Genomic DNA, 20,475 nt, shown 5'->3' with positions numbered 1-20,475 from the left:
GATGGCACAAGACCCTGTGCCAATAATATCTCTCAATACCAATGGTATACATGCACCAATTAAGGATACAGGTGGCAAAATGGATTCAGAAACTGAACCCAACATTTTTCTGCCTACAAGAAGCACATTGCAACAGTCAGAGCAAACATAGTCTCTACTTCGAAGGATGGAAAACAATCCTGCAAGCAAACAACTCCCTCAGAAAAGCTGGGGTGGCTATCCTAATATCTTACAACATTGATTTCAGGTGGAAAAGATTAGAAGGGACAGAGAAGACCATTTTTTAATAATCAATAGATATGTACAGCAGGAAGAAATCACACTCCTAAATGTATATGCACCTAATGAGGGACCAGCTAAATACATAAAACAACTGCTAAAGGATTTTAATAAGGACATTACTAGCAACAGAATAGAAGTTGGAGACTTCAACACCATCTTAGCACATCTAGATAGTTGAAGAAGATTAAAACTCAGCAAGGAAACACTGACTTTGGGGTAAGAAATAGAAGAGAGAGGGCTGGTAGATCTATATAGGGCTTTACATTCCAAAGAGAGAGAATACACATTTCTTTCCAGTGCACATGGAACATTCTCCAAAATAGACCACGTGCTGGGTCACAAAACAATACCTCAATAGAATCAGGAATATAGAAATTGTATCAACTATCTTTTTAGATCACGATGCATTGAAGAGAGAAGTTAATCACATACAAATGCAGAGAACCAAATCAAACATCTGGAAATTAAACAACTCAATTTTGAACCCTAAGTGGGTCAGGAAGGAAATCAAGTAATAAATCAAAAGATACCTGGAAACAAATGATAATGAAGACACGACTTACCAGAATTATGGAACAAAACTAAAACTGTACTAAGGGGAAAATTTACAGTGCTGCAAGAGTTTCTTAGGAAGGAAGATAGAACCCACATAAATAACTTGACTTCATAGCTTAAGATCTTAGGAAAGGACCATCAAAAGTACCCCAAACCAGGCAGAAGGAAAGAATTAATGGATGGATTCACTAGTGCATTCTTCCAAATATTTAAAAAAAATTTTTTATTGATGAATCACCATGAGGTACAGTTACAGAATTACAAATTTTCGTGCTTGTGTTTCACTTATACAATGCTTGAGTACGCATCCATCCACTAGTGCCCATTCTTCACCACCGATGATCCCAGTAGCCTTCCCACACACACCCCATGCGATTCCACCCACCCCACACGGAATCTTTTGCAGAGCATTCCCTTTTGTTCTCTCACTCCTTTCAGTGTTGTGGTTTACAATAGAGGTATTGAGTGGCCATCACGTTTGATCTATAATCTACTTTCAGCGCACATCTCCCATTCCAAGTGGGTCCTCCAACCACACTTTACCTCGTGTTCCATTCTCTATCTGAGCTGCATTTACCTCCAGCATGTAAGGCCAACTTCCAAGCCATGGAGCAAAGCTCCTGGTACTTATCTCTACTATTCTTGAGTGCTAGTCTTCCATTCTGTTACTTTGTATTCCACAGATGAATGCAATCTATGTCTGTCTCTCTCTTTTTGACTCATTCCACTTAGCATGATACTTTCCATGTTGATTCACTTATAGGCAAAGGTCATGATTTGATCTTTTCTAGCACCTACATAGTATTCCATTGTGTAGATATACCGAAGTTTGTTTAACTAGTCATCTGTTCTTGGGTACTCGGGTTTTTTCCAGATTCTGGCTATTGTAAACAGTGCTGCAATGAACATTCGAGTGTAGATGTCATTTCGACTATACTTTTTTGCCTCTCCAGGATATATTCCCAGGGGTGATATTGCTGGGTCAAATGAGAGCTCAATTTCTAATTTTTTGAGAATCATCCATAATGTTTTCTGAAATGGCTGAACCAGTCAGCATTCCCACCAGCAGTGTATAGGGTCCCTTTCTCCCCACTTCCATGCCAACACTGGAAAGGAATGCAATGAGATGTTTATATAGTTGACACTTAAATAAGGCAGAGTTCAGAAGGAATGTTATACCCTGCATTTGAATACTTGAGTATACTTTTTATTAACACCAAAATGCTGTTCTAGACGTGGTATGGGCCATAAACCATGACAATAATATACACAGTCAGTGAAGATATTTTGTATGTTTTATTATATACGTGGACTGGAGCAATAGCACAGCGGTACGGCGTTTGCCTTGCACGCAGCCAACATGGCTGACCTGAGTTTGATTCCTCCACCCCTCTCAGAGAGCTCGGCACAGTACCGAGAGTATCTTGCCTGCATGGCAAAATCTGGCAAGCTCCCCGTGATGTATTCGATATGCCAAACACAGTAACAAGAAGTCTCACGGTGGAGACATTACTGGGCCCACTCGAGCAAATCGATGAACAACGGGATGACCATGATTATATACATATTGTATTCATTTAAAAGGAAGTGAGAAATAAAATGCTATAAAGAAATTCATCACTTGACCGACCACTTGGTCACTTGATTTCCTGTTAATCATTGATTTGCTTGAGCGGCGCCAGTAACTTCTCCATTTGTCTCTGTCACGTGCTAGTGTAGCCCAATGGTGTCTGCTCATTCCAGGAAGAAAAAGAGCCTCAAAGCGATTGCTCAGGATTTTGACGAAGAAGTCTGACCATCTTGTAGATAGGTGGCCACACCGTCTTTTGACGGCCCTGGAATCTAGTCGATAATGCCTCTAGTCCAGCAGTCATCTCAAAATTTCATTACGTATCCAGCCCACCTGATTTTCGATGCTTTGGCAAACAAGACAGCATCCCTGAATCTTGATTGTCGATGGAGGTCGGAACATTGGATTTTTCCTGTCATTTGAGTGAAACATGATACTCCAAGCATAGCTCTTTTGATTCCTCTTTGGGAGATGTGCATAGCATTCTCATCCTGTTTTTGTAGGGACCAGGTATCTGAGGTGTATGTTAATGCAGGAAGAACAGTGGAACCAAGAGATGTGCATGGAGCCAGAGGTTCTTCATCCTCTTAGCTATTTCTTAAACGCTCTTGAAGGCATTCAAAGCCACTCTTTTCCTTTGTGCAACTCAGGTGCTAGGTCATTCATCATGTTGAGTTCTCGACCTAGGTACACATAACTGTTGCATTCAGAGATGTTCATTCCCTTGAGAGCGAATGGAACATCAGGAACGAGTCCATTTCTCATAAACATTGTCTTATGAGATTCAGCTGTATTCCAACCTTTCCACATTCACAGTCGAAGTTGACCAGCATTTGTGCTGCTTGGCTAATGTTTGATGTTATTAGAATGATGTCATCATCGAAGCGGAGATGGTGTAGTTGCTTACTGTCTATCTTCACTGCCATTCCTTGCCATTCCAGTCATTGCATGATGTTCTCGAGGGTGGCACTGATGAGTTTCAGTAAAATGGTACCACCCTGCCGAACCCCTCTCTTGACATGGATGATCACTTTCTTGTAGAATGGAGAGATCTTGGTAGTGAATCCATAATACATCTCATGGAGATCATGATGTATTGAGTGAGTTTGAATGCCCTGTTTAGCTAGGGCTTCGACGACCACTTCAGTCTCAACAAAATCAAAGGCCTTCTTTAAATCATGGAACGTTAGACAGAGCGGCATTTGAACCCCTGAACGACCTCAATGGGTTTGGTTATCATGTGAATATGGTCAATCATGCTGAATCCTTTGTGGAACCCGGCTTACCACTGAGCAGGACTGCCAGAGCCATTCTAGGCCCCCATTGGTGGGGATGGGACAGGACATAAAAATGGTTTACATTTAAGAATTATCGTCTCAAGATGTCTCTCTGGAATGGGAGTCTGTTACAGACATTCAAGTTTCTTTTCAAACAGGTTCTTACACACATTGTCAAAGCCTCATAAAACATACAAACTCCATGGCGGCACCAGCAGAAAAGACCTGTGATCTTGTGTTGGCACTTGCAGAGGCGCCTGAGACTCAGATGAAGACCCCAGAGCCTGCCAAGGACATTGTACTTTAGGACTGTGAGAGTGGTAGAGTAGTGTCCTCCTGCGTGACAGTGCTACAGAAGCACTTCTCCAAGAGTGTGAAGCAAATTCATATCTCATTGCAAATGTTTTGGCATCTGAAAGAACAAAGACTGACCTCCATAGTAACTCCAGAGAGGACTCACCCATTTCCCAGGCACTGAGTGAAATCATGACAAGGAGGAGAAGCAGCCAGGGGTATCAGGAGTTTCCCACAATTAGCCATGACCATACCTCCATCTCACATGAGAAGGATTCTAAGCATCCCCAAACTTTGTAAATAGGAAACCGGTGTTCAGAAAACACGGTATGTCAAAGAATTGGCTAGCATGATCCAGATCAGTAAGTGGAGGCCTCTGTGACTGAGTCCCAAGATCTGCAAGAGAGACAAGAACCTCTAGAAAATTTATTCAAAGCAAGTTCAGAGAATTTCTTGAATTCAGTGCTTTTTCCTCATGAACAACAAGAGACCTGAAAACCTGGTCTCAATCACGCACTGAGCAGAAATATGGGGGAACAGGGAAAAGCAGGTCACTCACTTCAGAAGCAGAGACACTTAATAAGGGTGCTTTTGGCAACATTCAGCAGAAAAAAATCACCCTTCAGCAACCACAGCTGGCATCCAAGTCAAAGCAAGTACAAAGATAAACACACCACGTATTTACTTACACTACAAGAGAAACCCTTTCTGAGAGTCAAGGGTTGTGTGCGTGGAAAGATTCCACACTGACAAAGATATCCCCAAAGTAGATGTCTATTATGCCAAGAAAGTGTTTTTTTAAAAGTTCATTTTGGAAAAGTTGATCTGAGGACAGTAGCCAGACCCAGTCAGTACAACTCAAGAGAGACAAGAGGCTCAGACGACCATCCAATTGGTGAAGACACTCACCGGAAAAATGAAGCAGCCTCTCAGCCAATAGTTCAGCAGACTGCTGTCATGCTTGGAAAAATTCATTCTAAGGACAGACGCACCTCAAGGTCCTCCCTTGTCTACTAGAGACTGCTCTATGTACTGTGCGCCTCAGAACAAAATAAATCTCATGTTTTCGTGAGAGACGGTGGCCTCTGTCTGTTCCTTTCTGAGTAAGAGTACAGGGTGGAACCTAGTTTTCCTGAGATCCCCAAGTTCCTTTGAAGAGCTGGGGTCACAGTGAAATGCTCTTAAACCTTTGAGCCTTGTAACTGCTTACACCTCTGAACAGAGGAGGGGGAGGATGGGTCCCTGAAACAGTCAGGTGTACTGAAGGAGGGGAGAGTGTGAGTTGATGCGAAGGGAATCCCAATGGAATTCCCAGGTGGTGGCTGAGAATCCCTCTGGGATGGATCTGAAGTACAAGAGACTGCCTCTGTTGGGGGCGTGATGGGAAGCTAGCTAGAGAGCTGATGTAGAGTGTGGTCTGTCAGAGTCGCTGTGGGTGTCACTAGAGATCTAGCAGTAACATGCTGCCCTAAAGGACTCTGAGTTCCAGCAGACGCTGCGTTTAACTCCTCCCCAGGCTGCTCTTCCACAGGGAATGGACAAAGGCTGCCCTTGTCCTGATACGTCCACTCCATGTTGCAGGAGACAAGAGGCACAAGTTCAGTCCAGAGGGTATCGTGACAGGGAGTGTGGAGAAGAGCGAGTAGCAATGAGAACCTGCAGCCCAGAGCCACTGCCCTGTCCCCACCCCTCCACTGCCCCCACATTTCCCTGACATCTTCACTCCAAGGGAGTTTTTCTACTTGGTGTATTATTCAATCCCCTCTTAGTTCTCTCCCAGGTAGCCAGCAGCCATGGGGTTACACCACAGGCCCTGGTAAGCAGAAGAACACTAGAAAGGAAGGGGAGATGCTTTACCTTTGTGGACATGCACTCAGGATCCAGGTCCTCTCCAATTCTTTCAGGTCAGTTGGAAATATGAGGATGGGTTCATTTGATGAGGAGAAGGGACGAGAGCTCTCACTGGATGTTACCACCATATCCATCTATGGGAAACCCTGGGAATTGGGTCAAGCTTATAGTCATCAGAACCCTACTAGGAGTTTTCTCTGAGTATAGTACCAGGACTAAGACCTGAGCACATTTTGGTTTGCAACCCCTTGAAGTAACACCATTCCCAACACTCAGGAAGTGCATTTATAAGAATATTTGATTAAGCATCTTTTTTTGTTAAGGGACTTGATTAAAGGTATTGTAGGTAAATGTGCTATTTGCAATGTCATTTCTGTTAACATTTAAGCTAGGTAAAAGATGGTTAGAGAGCTTTTAGTCACGACTTATTCTCTAAAACTAAATGACAGATGAGTAGATATTAAGAGCACTGTATTTGACAATTTTACATGAAATAGCATGGTTTGTATCATAGTCTTTAGAAGTTCCTTTTTCATTCAATAACAGCTGCAATAATTACATTATATTTTGGATGTCAAAAGTCAAATTTAATTACACATCCAAATTAGATCTGTAACCAAAATGCAATATTTTTGTTCCACACTTTCTTTTATCTGAGATATTTTGGAGTTTTAACTTTGTAGACTTTGTCCATAAATGCTTTTCAATTTTCAAGACCCTCCTTTGAATGGATAGTTTGAGGTGGGAGAAGAATGACTTTGGGGTACTGCAGAGAGAGTACAGTGATTCAGGCTCTTGTCTCGCCCATGTTTGCCCCGAGTTCAATTCCCAACACTCCATGTGGTCCTTGAGATCCATCAGGACTGATCCCTAATCCCTGAGAGGGTAGTCAAGAGAAAAGCCCAAGAATCACTGGGTGTGACCCAACACCCTGTACCCAAGAAAAGAGCAGGTCTTTGGATTTCTAAAGAGCCTAAAGATCCCACCAACCTTTCACTGCCCATAACAAGCCTTCGGTCCTATGAAGGTGACCTTAAGTCCCCAATAAGATGAACATATGAAGTATTCTACATCTCACTTCAATCTATATATCCAATACTTTTTCATTGAAAATATTCATTTTGTCTAATAATTGGACTGCAGCGAGATTTTTATATTTGCAAAACATCAGAAGCGGAAAAGATAGTAGTATGTACACTACAGTATGTACCTTATTCCCTATCATGGCTAGAAAACTGGAATGATCAAGGCAGTGTCATGTAGGATCTGTAAGGCAAAATAGCAAATAAGAAAACAATGAAGGCCCGAAAATCATACTTTGCACTTACAGACATACTGCTTTTGTTGTCTTGGTTTGGTTTTTCAGTTGACCCCTGCAGAGTTCAGGTTTATTCAGGGCTCTGAACTAAGGATCCACTGGGAAGCTATTTGGGGAACAAGTCGGAGGACTGGGGATCAAATATGGGCCAGGGCCAGGGCAAAACAAGCAGCCCAACTCTTTTTTTTTCTTTTTTTATTAGTGAAACACCATGAGGTACAGTTGTAGATTTACAATTTTTTGTGCTTGGGTTTGATTATACAATGATCAGATGCCCATCCCTCCACCAGTGCCCATTTTCCACCACCATGGATAATATCCCCCCCACCCCCATCGCCATATCCCCCCATCCCCCCCTGCCTCTGTGGCAGGGCAATTCCCTGTGTTCTCTCTCTCCTTTTGGGTGTTGTGGTCTGCAAAAGAGGCATTGAGTGGCAAACATGTTCAGTCCATAGTCTACTTTCGACATGCATCTCCCCTCCTGGGAGGATCCTCCAAAAACCCTCTCTTTGGTGTTCCCTTCTCTATCTGAGCTGCCCTTTCCTCTAGAATGCCCGACTGACCACTAAGCTATGGAGTAATCCTCCTGGTGCTGATCTTAGCTATTCTTGGGTATTAATCTCATATTTTGTTACTTTATATCCCCCAGATGAATGCAATCTTTCTATGTCTATCCCTCTCTTTCTGACTCATTTCGCTTAACATTATACTTTCCATGTTGTACCACTTGTATGTAAATTTCATGACTTCATCTTTTCTAACAGCTACATAGTATTCCATTGTGTAGATGTACCAAAGTTTCTTTAACCAGTCATCTGATCTTGGGCATTCAGGTTTCTTCCAGTTTCTGGCTATTGTAAAGAGTGCTGCAATGAACAAACAAGTGCAGATGTCACTTCGACTATACACTTTTGCCTTTCTGGGATATATTCCCAGGAGTGGTATTGCTGGGTCAAATGGGAGCTCAATTTCTAAGTTTTTGAGAATCGTCCATATTGTTTTCCAGAAGGGCTGAACCAGTCGACATTCCCACCAACAGTGAAGGAGTGTCCCTTTCTCGCCACATCCACACCAGCACCGGTTGCTTTTGTTCTTTTGAATGTGGGCCAGTCTCTGAGGTGTGAGATGGTTTCTCATTGTGGTTTTGATCTGCATCTCCCTGATGATTAATGATGTGGAGCATTTTCTCATGTGCTTTTTTTGCTATTCGGATTTCTTCTTTGAGAAAGTTTCTGTTCATTTCATTGCCCCATTTTTGGATGGGGTTGGATGTTTTCTTCTTGTGGAGTTTAACCAGTATTTTGTATATCCTGGATATCAACCCCTTGGCAGATGTGTATTCGGCGAATATCCTTTCCCATTCTGTAGACTGTCTTTGTATTTTGGTCACTGTTTCTTTGGAGGTGCAGAAGCTTCTAAGTTTAAGATAGTCCCATTTATCTATCTCTGTTTTCACTTGGTCAGTCAGTGGCGTGGCATCTTTGAAGATACCATTAGCTTCAATGTCATGGAGGGTTTTGCCAACTTTGTCTTCAATGTACCTTATGTTTTCTGGTTTGATGTTGAGGTCTTTAATCCATTTTGATCTTACTTTTGTACATGGTATTAGGCAGAGTTCTGAGCCCATTTTTTTGCATGTAGCTGTCCAGTGATGCCAGCACAATTTGTTAAAGAGGCTTTCCTTACTCCACTTCACATTACTTGCACCTTTATTAGATGATCATATGATTGAGCTGAGATGTCAGTGTATTCAACCCTGTTCCATTGGTCTGCAGTTCTGCCTTTGTTCCAGTACCATGCTGTTTTAATTATTACTGCTTTGTAGTACAGTTTGAAGTTCGGGAGGTTGATTCCTCCCATTTTCTTTTTCCCAAGAATTGCTTTAGCTATTCGTGGGGGCTTATTGTTCCATATAAATTTCAGGAGTGTTTGCTCCATTTCTTTGAAGAATGTCATGGGTATCCTTATAGGGATTGCATTGAATTTATACAATGTTTTTGTTAGTATTGCCATTTTGACAATGTTAAGTCTCCCGACCCATGAGCAGGGAATATCTTTCCATTTCCTCATGTCCTCTTTTATTTCCTGAATTCGCGTTTTGTAGTTTTCTTTGTACAGGTCCTTTACTTCCTTAGTTAAGCTGATTCCTAAGTACTTGATTTTCTGGGGCATAATTGTGAACGGGAATGTTTTTTTCATGTTGCTTTCTTCTCTCTCACTGTTTGCATATAGGAAAGCCATGGACTTTTGGGTATTGATTTTATAGTCAAGCAGCCCAACGCTTTACTCGCACTTCAGGCACCGGTTTCACTACCACACAAAATTTAACTTCCCCCAGGAGACGCCTGCCACAATCCCTTCATGGAATAACTGAAGCTGTCCGCAATGTCTTCACAGTTTGAGACCAGTTCTGAGTCAGGGCTGATGCCTTTGGTTTGTCCCTATGACCTTGGAGTTGTTCAGTGTTATAGCTCCTAGTTAAGAACTCAAATTGGTTGGAATGGCCATGGAAGACAGGAAAAGGTGTTCCTTGGACAACCCTCACACAGACACACACACACACACACACACATTCATGCACTGCACCATGCTTCGGCCTTGAACACTCCCTTATACAGTGCCTAGGTTTATAAATATTCTCTCTCCTCACTCTGGCTTGTTTCTCCCATCAGATTACAGGAATTTAGTAGCAAGAGTAGGGTAAACAAAATATTTGTATTACAGGTTATCCATCAGAAACTCAACATTGTAAATACCAATATTGTCAAATATCCAATGTATTTCAAGTCAAAGTGGTAATGAAAATGCAATACTACTTACTAATTCTGCTTGGTTTAATTGGAAATGCATAAAAAGAAACTTGAAAATCTATAGTCCCAGAAAATGAGCACCACAGTTAGTTCAGATATCATAGAATATTGTGTCAGCATATCCCTCAAAATTCATATTCAAATTTAGCATGTAGCACATTCAGTGAATATTCTCAATCTCCCTAAATGAATGGAGGGAAAATTGGCATTAAATCTCACAGAAATTGTACAGCATGCTATCTGAGGTAAGATTAAATGCATGAATTTTTTTAATACACTTAAACAGAACCATTCTACTCCTGCCCCATTTTTAACATATGTTTGAAATTAAGCCTTACTAATGAAGATAATCGAATCAAGTTACCATTAATGATTGAAAATTGCTATAATTCTAAAAACTTTGTAGTTTCAAACATTGACCAAATTATTAATGCAGACGTTTTGCTGGTGTTTCTGTCAACTTTGGTAAAAGTAGTACTTGGGTGAATTAAGAGATTAATTATTTTCCTACCCATTATGCATTTCGAACTTTTAAACATGAGCTCTCTGGTTCTTCAAATAGCTAGATATGAATACCATTCAAATTTTATGGGTTGATTATTGTAGCACTATAGCACTGTCCTCCAGTTGTTCATTGAGCGGCACCAGTAATGTCTCCATTGTGAGACGTGTTGTTACTGTTTTTGGCATATCGAATCCACCATGGGGAGCTTGATAGGCTCTGCTGTGCGAGTAGGATACTCTCAGTAGATTGCCAGGCCCTCTGAGAAGGACAGAGGAATTGAACCCAGTCAGCCCAATGCAAGGCAAACGCCCTACCCCCTGTGTTATTGTTCCAGCCCAAGATTGATTATTATTGTTATTTATTTATATAAATGTTACCTTTACTATACTTGATGCTCACTATGATAATTTTTACACTTTAACATTTCTGTCACTGAACACTTTTAATTCTTATAGTATTGATACCTTAATGAGCTGGAGGATTAGCACAAATTGTAAGGTGTTTGCCTTGCACACAGCCAATGCAAACAACCTAGGTTTGATTCCTCCGCCCATCTCTGAGAGCCCAGCAAGCTACTGAGAGTATCTCGGCCGCAGGACAAAGCCTGGCAAGCTACCCTTACATATTCAATATGCCAAATACAGTAACTACTGTCACAATGGAGACTTTACTGGGCCCGCTCCAGCAATATCGATGAAAAATGGGATAATAGTGACAGTGACAGTGACAGTGACAGTGACCTTAATGGGAATGTGTTCTTTCTAATAAAATTACTGAACAAAAAAAAAACCTGTGAGTGATGTAATAAAGAGTCAAAAAAACAAAAATATAAAAATACACCAGATAATTATACTGGAAGAATCAAGTTTTCTCAGCAGGACATTACACCACTGATATATATCATTAGCAACCTGAAACTTTGCAATTTGGACCTGAAAAAGGTTCCAGAGGAAATATATTGAGATATTTTTACATCAAGCCTCTTTCAATGTCAAGTTTAGTACACAATTTCACAAACAGTTAGAAATTATATCAGAGACTTGTTGTAAGGTCAGATAGATTGCTTTAGACTTTTAGAATTGTCATCTTTGTATTTCAAGTGTTAATTACCTATAACATACTCCTTAATTTTTTTAGAGAAGGTGCAGTTTAAAAATACCGCTGGGCCCTGAGCTTTAGTACAATGAGTAGGGTATTTGCTTTGCTTGTGGACAAATTCTTTTTCTCCATCTTTTGGTATGGTCATTTAGATTTTATATTTTCTTTTATTAATATGGAGTACTATGTTTACTGGCTTGCAAATGGCAAATCATCTTTGCATCCCTGGAATGAATGCTACTTGGTCGTGGTGCATGATTTTTTTCCCCATGAGTTGTATTCTCGTCACTAGTATTTTGTTGAGAATCTTTGCATCTGTGTTCATCAGGATTATAGGTCTGTAAATTTCTTTTTTGTGGTGTTTCTGTCTGCCTTGGGTGTCAGGGGGATGTTTGTCTCATAGAAACCCTTTGAGAGTGTTTCTATTTCTTCACTTTTCAGAAAATGCTTGAAAAGAATTGGCAGTATTCTTTTGGGGTAAATATTTTGGGGGTTGAGAAGAATTCACTAACAAATCCATCTGGGCCTGGAGTTTTTTTTGGGGGAAGACATTTCATTACCATTTCAATTCCTCAATAATTATAGGCCTATTACAGTAATCCATATCTTTTGTGTTATGGGAATCCAGCCTTAGGAGGTTATAGGAATCCAGGAATTTATCCATTTCTTCAAGGCATAAAGGTTTTCAAAGTAATCTTTGATGATCCTAAGGATAACTGTACTTTCTAATGTAATGCCCTCCTTTTTTTCTCATTCAATCACTTATATTTATTATTAGAGTAAATTAATAATTATTAGTAATTAGTAAATTATTAGAGTTCTCGGTTTATCTACACCTCTCTCTTGTTTTAAGTCTTTCTAGTTCTTAATTGCTTTTTTTATTTTCTCAAAGAATCAGCTCGTGGTTTCATTGATCTTTCAGATTTTGGGAGGATATTCCAACTGTTTTTTCACTCTATGCCACCACTGTCTTTGTCTTCAGAGGGTTGAATCTGATGAGTCTGTGATAATTCTTAAGGATGCTCCTTGTAAGTAATTTTCTTCTTTGATCTTGCTGCTTTGGGTATTGTTGGTATCTTTATCTGTAGTTTTTTTCATTCTGATTAGGATGTGTTTTCCAGTAGTTTTATTAGGATTTCTTTTAGCTGCTATACTTAGGGCATTGGCACTACATTTCTGGCTTTGCTCTGGAGTCTTCTACCATACCTGGATACTCCTATATCTGGTCTTAAATCTTCAAACTGTTATATGTAGATGCATTATAACTTTTTCTGTGATAGCTTAAACCTAGGAGAATGATGTTTTGTTCTTTCTTTTTTTTCCCTGAGACTTTCTGTCTAAGAAATATTTCAGGTCATTTCTTCAAAGAGTAAAAGCAAATAAGAATAGAAAGGTATCATGGATTGCTGTCGACCCAAACTTCCTCACTTACCTCCCTGACGTGTCTGTGCTTCCTTCATTGTGCTACTTTGTTTTCCTTGAGAGAAAAGGGAGTAAGACAAGGGAGGACCCCAGTCCACACAGGAGAGCCACGATGCCATCTTTCCAAGTAAAATAAAATGGTGAGCATCTTCCCTCAAATGAGATAGATGAGCAATTGTTTCTTTCTTCCTAGACAGTTGTTGGCTCCCTGGAGGAGGCTCCCCACCTCTTAGTTGTGTCCTAGACTGGCACACCCAACCGTGGCAACACTGTTCTCTTCATGCCCTTTCTGAGCAGAAGCAGTTACTTCCTTCTTCTATCAAAACTTTTCTCTCAGATATTACCTTTCCTGTTTATGCTTAACTTTATCGTCTTTTAAGAGACACCTCAGGTTTTGTCTCAGTTTCGAAAACCTGGTTCCTAAGATAATTCATAAAACCGAAGCCAGCCTAGTTGCAGGGAGAGCATGGCATAGCCCCTCCTAGTCATAACGATAGGAAAGAGCACCCTTATGAACTAGAGTGTAGGCAAAGAAACAGACTGAGTTGTTTCGAGTCTTTCATTTATGAACAGTTTGTGTCAGGTCTGAAGTTTAAGAATAAGCTATGCATGAACAAATCAAATGGGTATAATCAAAGGATTTTAGAACTGAACAATGGTGAACTCCGTCCAAGTTATACCCCTATGTTCTACAGATAGATCAAATTTACAACATAATGTGGTTCATATATTCTTTTCCTTTGCCAATCCCCTCTTTGTTGCTGTCTGCTGGAGCAGGGGCTGTAGAGTTTAGTTAGACTAAAGGAGTGACTGGGAGTGAGGGCTGCTGATTTGTGTTTCTGTGTCTTGGGCTGTGCCTTCCTTTTGAAGAGCCAAATTGGCAGACACCTGTCTGCACAACGCTTCATGGAGGCAGGTCCCATTTCAGGTGGTAACCTGGAGAGGGTTGCTCAGAACTCTTTTTCTATTGTCCCTTTGGTGCGGTGCAGCCCAGGCAGAGCTCCCAGCATTCTCCAGGTGGGCTTGATCAGGGTCAGGGGCTAGTGCTACCACGCTGGGATTTCCTACTCCTCTTCAGACACCTTGATGCACCTGTTGTCTGGTTTTCCCATCCTGAACACAGCCTTCTCACGCTTCTCTGTAGGGAGAAGCATGGATCACCCTCGCTGATGCCGTCTGTGTTGCAGGTGAGGCCTCAGCTCAAGCCCCAAGTGATGACTCTCCTCAATATTCGGGGTCTTAGAGCCAATCAGTGGGGAACAGAACAAGAAACTTTTCATCTAGATAGTCTCTTCTTCATCTGGAGATTCCTCACTGGCCAGGCTGACTGATAAAAGTACAGGTTTTGTAAAAAGATAATCATGATTTAGGGAGTTATGGAGCCCTAAGGATACTAGAGCAATTTAAGCTTTATTTTAAATGTTGTGATTTTGCTAAATGAGCTTGTGTTAGGTGGAATCCTGAGTAGAGTGTGGACCATGAACCAACTTCATTAGAGAAGTGGACTCTGTAAACGTGGCGGTACGGGTGCTGGAACAGTTGGATGGGTAAGTGGACGTATTAAGACAGGGAGAGGAAAACACCCTGGCACGTCCTGGGAAAACGCCTTTACAGGGCTGTAGCGGTGGAACACTTTGCGGATTCCTGGATGATGGGCAGTTGAAAACAAAAGCAATGGGGGTTTTGGTTTTTTTGTGGTGTGCTTTATCGAAGAGGCCAGCTGGGGAAGCAACTCAGAAGCAGGAGTCTTCATAGCAAGGGTCCTAGAAAGTCACATGCAGAACTTTTTACTAGGACATTTACTTTGGAAAGAAAGGGTCCTGTTAGTTCAGTGCACGTGCTGTGCCCCTTAGAACACAGATGAGGCATTGGTCCAAAGTGGTTTGTTGAAGCTCTCAACATCCCATTTCATTCATTTTTTCTTCCTTTGTTTTTTGGCCACAACTAATAAAGCTTGAGGGTTGTTCCCAGCCCAGCGTAAACTAAATATCTGTTACCTCTAGGGGCTTTGGAGAATACTAGAGAATAAAATCTGGCCTCCTACATGCAAAGTGTGTTTTTCTGATCATTGAATCAATCATTGGCTATTGGTGTGCCTTCTTTGATCCTGTTCACTTCTGACCCCCATTTTTAGTTGCATTTTTTGTCTTTGCAAGTTGTACCAGTGAATTATAGCCTTTATTCAATGAGTGGTAGGCAAATATCTTCTCCCAGAATATGGGCTTTCTTAAGTATTTCAGTTTGATATAATTCCATTTCTTTGTCTTTAGTTTGGCTCACCATATTTTTTGGAGACAAGGACCATTTTTGCTGTGTGCCACTCTCACTGTGTGTTATTTTTACATTTTTCCCTAATATTAAAGAATAATAAAAATTTTTGTATGCCATACCCAGGGAAACCACGCCAGACTTTTTTCACTCAGGGCACCCCAGTGTGAGTGGGTGAGAGCCCTCCCCACGCCAAGTAACCCAGCCCTGGCAGCCGACCTCTACTACCCAACCGCTGCCAAGCTCCAGGTCGCCTTCAGACCGTGCAGCTGCTTCACATCATAAACACTCACTGCTGCTGTTATTTTACTTTTGTTATTTTATCTTTGAAAATCGACCTGAATCATTGAAAACATCTCTGGTCCTTCTATGCAGAATTTCATACTTTCTGCAATGCATCTGCTGGATTCTGGACCCGCTCAATCAAGGTCATTATTTATTTCTTTTCTGTGCCACACCCAGCGGTGCTGAGGACATACTCCTGGCTCTGAGATCATGGATCACTCACGGTAGAGCCCCAGGGACCTTATAGGGTGCCCGGGATCGAACCTGGGTTGGCTGCAAGCAAGGCAAGCTCCATGCGTGCTATACTGTCACTCGGGCCACTTAAGGATTTTAATCAATTTTCAGTTGACATTGTGAAAGTTGTGAGATTTGGTTGCAGTTTCCCAGCATGCATGGAAAAATACATGCATTATACACATATTATATGTACACTAATATTCCTATTCAGGTTTCTAATAATTTCTTACGTAAAACCAAATCCATAAGGGTGACTGATTTTATGTTTCTTGGCAAAGAAACGTTAGATGTTATGTTACATTGTTCAAAACTTATGATATAAAGCAAGGATTGTATGAAAAATCAATGTCTGAAATAATTCTGGACGGACAGTGAAGTTTGTTGAAAATAATACAACCAAAAGCAAATATTAGTTATAATAATAATTAGTGTACCTGAAACAAATAAATTATTGTAGAGTCATAAACTGAAAACTGAATAGAAAGGAAACAAAAAACAGCTGTTAGATAAAGAAATTCACACATCACTACAGAAAGTATACATTTGCACATATTTTTAATATTTTAGGGAAAAACAATATAATTTCAGAAAATAAATGTTATTGTTCTCTTAAAAATATTATCTAATTTATCCAAAATTTATTTTCATTAACCAATAAGCAAAGAAAATGTATAGATCATTAAGCAAAAGTGGATGATTCATCATTGCAATTTCATTCAAATATTTTGTTTCTCTTCAGAGAGTAAAATGCAGTTGATTTCACTGTTAATAAATTTGTAAAATTTCAGCTTTTAAAGTAATTAATATATTTGAATGTAAGATTAAAAGTTCATTAATTTGATGTTTTTCTTGACTATGCATTAAATAAAGCTATCACTTTTGTGTTAAAAAAATTCCCAAGTTATATAAACTTTGGAGGACGTAGTGAGAACATCATTCACCAAGACAAAACTCTCATATTTTATTGACATCCCAAACATTCCTTAACCTTTTTTAGAGAAACGTTAATAGAAACATATTACTCAATAGATGAACTATAACATAGTCCCCATCATCTCAGCCTACAGGCTCAAGTCCTTAAGTAATATCTCTCCATTGAATGTGAGCAAACCTGTGACTTACATCCCACAGACGAAGCAGACATGAAGAAAGGAAACAGGCCCACCTCATCACTGCGCTGCCCTCCTCTGCAGGTGTGTTGGGGAGCCAGGGAGCGTGTCCTTGTCCTGTGCCCTGAATGTGCCCCTTCCCTGCATCGCGCACCCACCACTGGGCAGCCGGAGGAGACTTTGGGAAACACCTGCCTGAGTTCTGCTAGACTGCCAGCCCACCTCATCCCCGAACCGCCCTCCTCTACAGTTTCTGAGGTTAGCAGTCCCTGGGACCGGCTGGGGGTGTGGCCTCCACTGTAAGGGGCGTGCCCTCCTCAAAAGTGGGCGTGGCCTTCTTTGTCACCACAGTTCTATTTTCCACTCCCAGCCCTCTCGACTCACAACTTTTATCACCCAATTCTGTGGAAAATTTCCCGGTTGTCTCAAATACAATACAACACTAATCCACTGACCTACTCAAATTCCAACAAAAAACCAGTGTATGCAAGAAGCTGTACAAGCCCAATATGAAAAAGCACCTCCTACAATGCTTCACTAGATGCCTGTCATAAGCCACAGAATAATGCCTGAGAGGAAGGACATATCCCAGAAAAGGAGAAGGATGAACATCATCAACCAACCTTATTCAGGATCCGTTCCCACAATAAGAGGGAACAGTACTAGTGAATTCCAAGGTTTTACCTCTAGACGACTACAACAGCATGAAGAAACAGCGCAAATCTCCACTACAAGGAGAAGATGAAGAAAAGAGTCCCAAATCCTTAACAGGGTTACCCGCAAATATGTTCTGTCTGATAAAGAATTCCGAGATGAAATGCTGAGGGTGTTCAAGAACTACTTGAAGAATCAATGGAGCAGACATCCAGAAAACTAGAGGAAGAAATGAAAGAAACAGTGGAACGGATAGTCGAGAAAATACAGGAAGAAATGAGAGCAGAAATAAAAAAGCTACAAAAAGAAGTGTCACAAATCAAGGATTCGGTAGATGAAATTAAAAACTCCGTGGGTGCCCTCAGCAATAGAATGACTACAGCCGAAGACAGGATCAGTGAGATTGAAGATAAGCAACAGAAATAAAAAAGCAATAGAAAGCTAGCATGAAATTGTAAGGGAAAAGTATTTTTCAAGGGACGGTTTAACAGAGAAGGTTTTTTTCCTTTTTTTAGATATATATTAAAAAATGATAACTAGGCTAAATATATGTTTCAATTGGTCCTGATTTAGTCAAAGTACAGAATTAAATTAATTCCTGGTTGTTACATATAAAGTGAACTAGGAAGGTTTAACACATTAAAAAAATAGACTGTTGATTTTAAATGATGATTCCATAATCTACCACAAGCGTGTATGGTGGGTGCATTGTGCGCGGAGGGTAGGTTAGATAGAGAAAGGGCCAATATATTAATAATAGTTGGAAATGATCATGCTGGACAAGAACAGAGTGTTAAAACGTAGGCAAAGGGATACACACAATAACCTTCCATTGCCTGTACTGCAAACCACAATATCCAAAAGGGGAGACAGAGAGGGGAGAGAGAGAGTTTGAGAGATAGAGAGAGGAGAGAGAGAGAGAGTTGGGAGAGATAGATCCTGCTACAGAAGCAGGCTGTAAAGGTGGTGGTGGAGTGGGGGGAGGAGGAAAAGGAGCTGGGAATTAGTGGAAGAGAAATTGGGATATTAGTGCTGGGAAATGAACACTGGTGGAAGGCTGGGTGTTGGAACACTGTATTACTGAAACCCAATCATGAACAGCTTTGTAAATGGTCTCTCTCATGGTGATTCAATAAAAAAGAGAAGGCCCTCCCGTTGATCCTCGATTTGCTCGAGCGGGCCCAGTAACGTCTCCATTGGAGATTTTGTTGTTACTGTGTTTGGCATATCGAGTACATCACGGGTGACTTGCCAGGCTCTGCTAGAACCTCCAAACAAGCTCTCAAAATAAGAAAAAAACTGAAAAAAAACCCCAGAAAAACAAAACTACACTTCTAGTAAGAAACCCCAATTAAATAGTCATTCTATCAATTATTTGTCATTAAAAGTAGTTAACCGGGAAAATTCCAATAGTCAATACAAAATTTTTGTTCCCAATATTAATATGGCTATCTCTAAACAGAAGATGAAGTAGTTTATTTTATGTGCTATATTAGAAATTTAATCCAAATAATTGAGTAGGATAATAGATCCTCTAATTTGAATTTTCCTAAGGGAATCATCCACATCTTCTCAGTGTTACTTCAAATAATTACCAGAAGAAAACTTCTAAGAAACTTTTTGCCTATATAAATTGCAAATGTAGAAATTTAAATAGGGAACTTTAGTTTCAAATTGTGACTTTTTAAGGTTATTGTGATACTTTAAAGGACTGGAGCACAGGTTGGACACCCTGGGGTTTGTTCCCTGAGCACTACCATGAGCAACCCCTTAGCACCGAGCTTGGAGTTGTCCCTTAGTACTGCTGAGTGGGTCACAAAACAAACAAATAAATGAAACCAAACTATGATTTTTTCTCTGAAAATGAAAAGACAGCCATGAGAAGTCAAAGGATTATACAGTAACTCTCAAAAAAAGAATCAAAAGACTTTGGAAAAAAATTTTCTAATCAAATTTAATATGTCAAACACAGTAACAACAAGCCTTATGAAGGAGACATTACTGGGCCCGCTCAAGCAAATCGATGAACAACGGGAGGACCATGACCGTGACCATAATCAAATTTAAAGGAAGAACACTTGGAGATAGCTCAAAGGGTGGAGAACATACAGTTCATGCAGAATGACTGGGTTCAGTCCCCAGCATCACGTAATCCCCCAAGCACTTCAGGGAGCAACCCCAAGAACTGAGCAAGGAACAGCCCATGAGCACTGCCAGGATGGCCCCACTAAAATGTAAGTAAGTAAAATAAAGGAAAGACATTTAGTACTCAGATGAAATAAAGGATATATGTGCACTGTTCAGCATGGGTTCATATCTGGGCCTACGTTTAGTTAGAAAATATTTTATGAGATAATTGGGTGATTCCCGGTCGTGTGACACCTTATTTTCTAGTTCTTACTCTGGGGAACACGGCAGGCTACCAAAAGTATCTCGCCCGCACAGCAGAGTCTGGCAAACTCCCCATGGCATATTCAATATGCCAAAAACCAGTAACAATGATGAGTCTCATTCCCTTGCTCTGGAAGAGCCAGAAATATGGCACTTTCTAAAATCTCAGGGCGAGGACGAAGGAGACTTTACTGGTGCTTGCTCGAGGAAATCGATGAACAAGAGGATAACAGTGATAGAGTGATACAGTGAATTGGGTGATTGTTAATGTAATTTACAAAGATTATCAAGGCTAACTAAAAAGACAAAAAGCAGATCATCACAGAACAAAATTCTTACACATTTTACTAACTACAAATTTCATAGCTTACATTCAATACTCATTTCACCACTAGATATATCCACACTAATTTAAAAGAGACCATTAATGAAAACAGGTTAGCTGGCACAGGCTTCTCCACCAAGTTTTTTCTTAAATATCTTTGACCACAGGACTCTGTTTAACAGAACAATGGAAATACAGGTGAGGTCATCTAAGAAGAACTTACT

Source organism: Sorex fumeus, unplaced genomic scaffold (assembly GCF_029834395.1).
Source record: "Sorex fumeus unplaced genomic scaffold, SorFum_2.1 ptg000063l, whole genome shotgun sequence".
In the NCBI taxonomy this organism is placed as follows: Eukaryota; Metazoa; Chordata; class Mammalia; order Eulipotyphla; family Soricidae; genus Sorex; species Sorex fumeus.
This window is presented reverse-complemented; position numbering follows the sequence as displayed.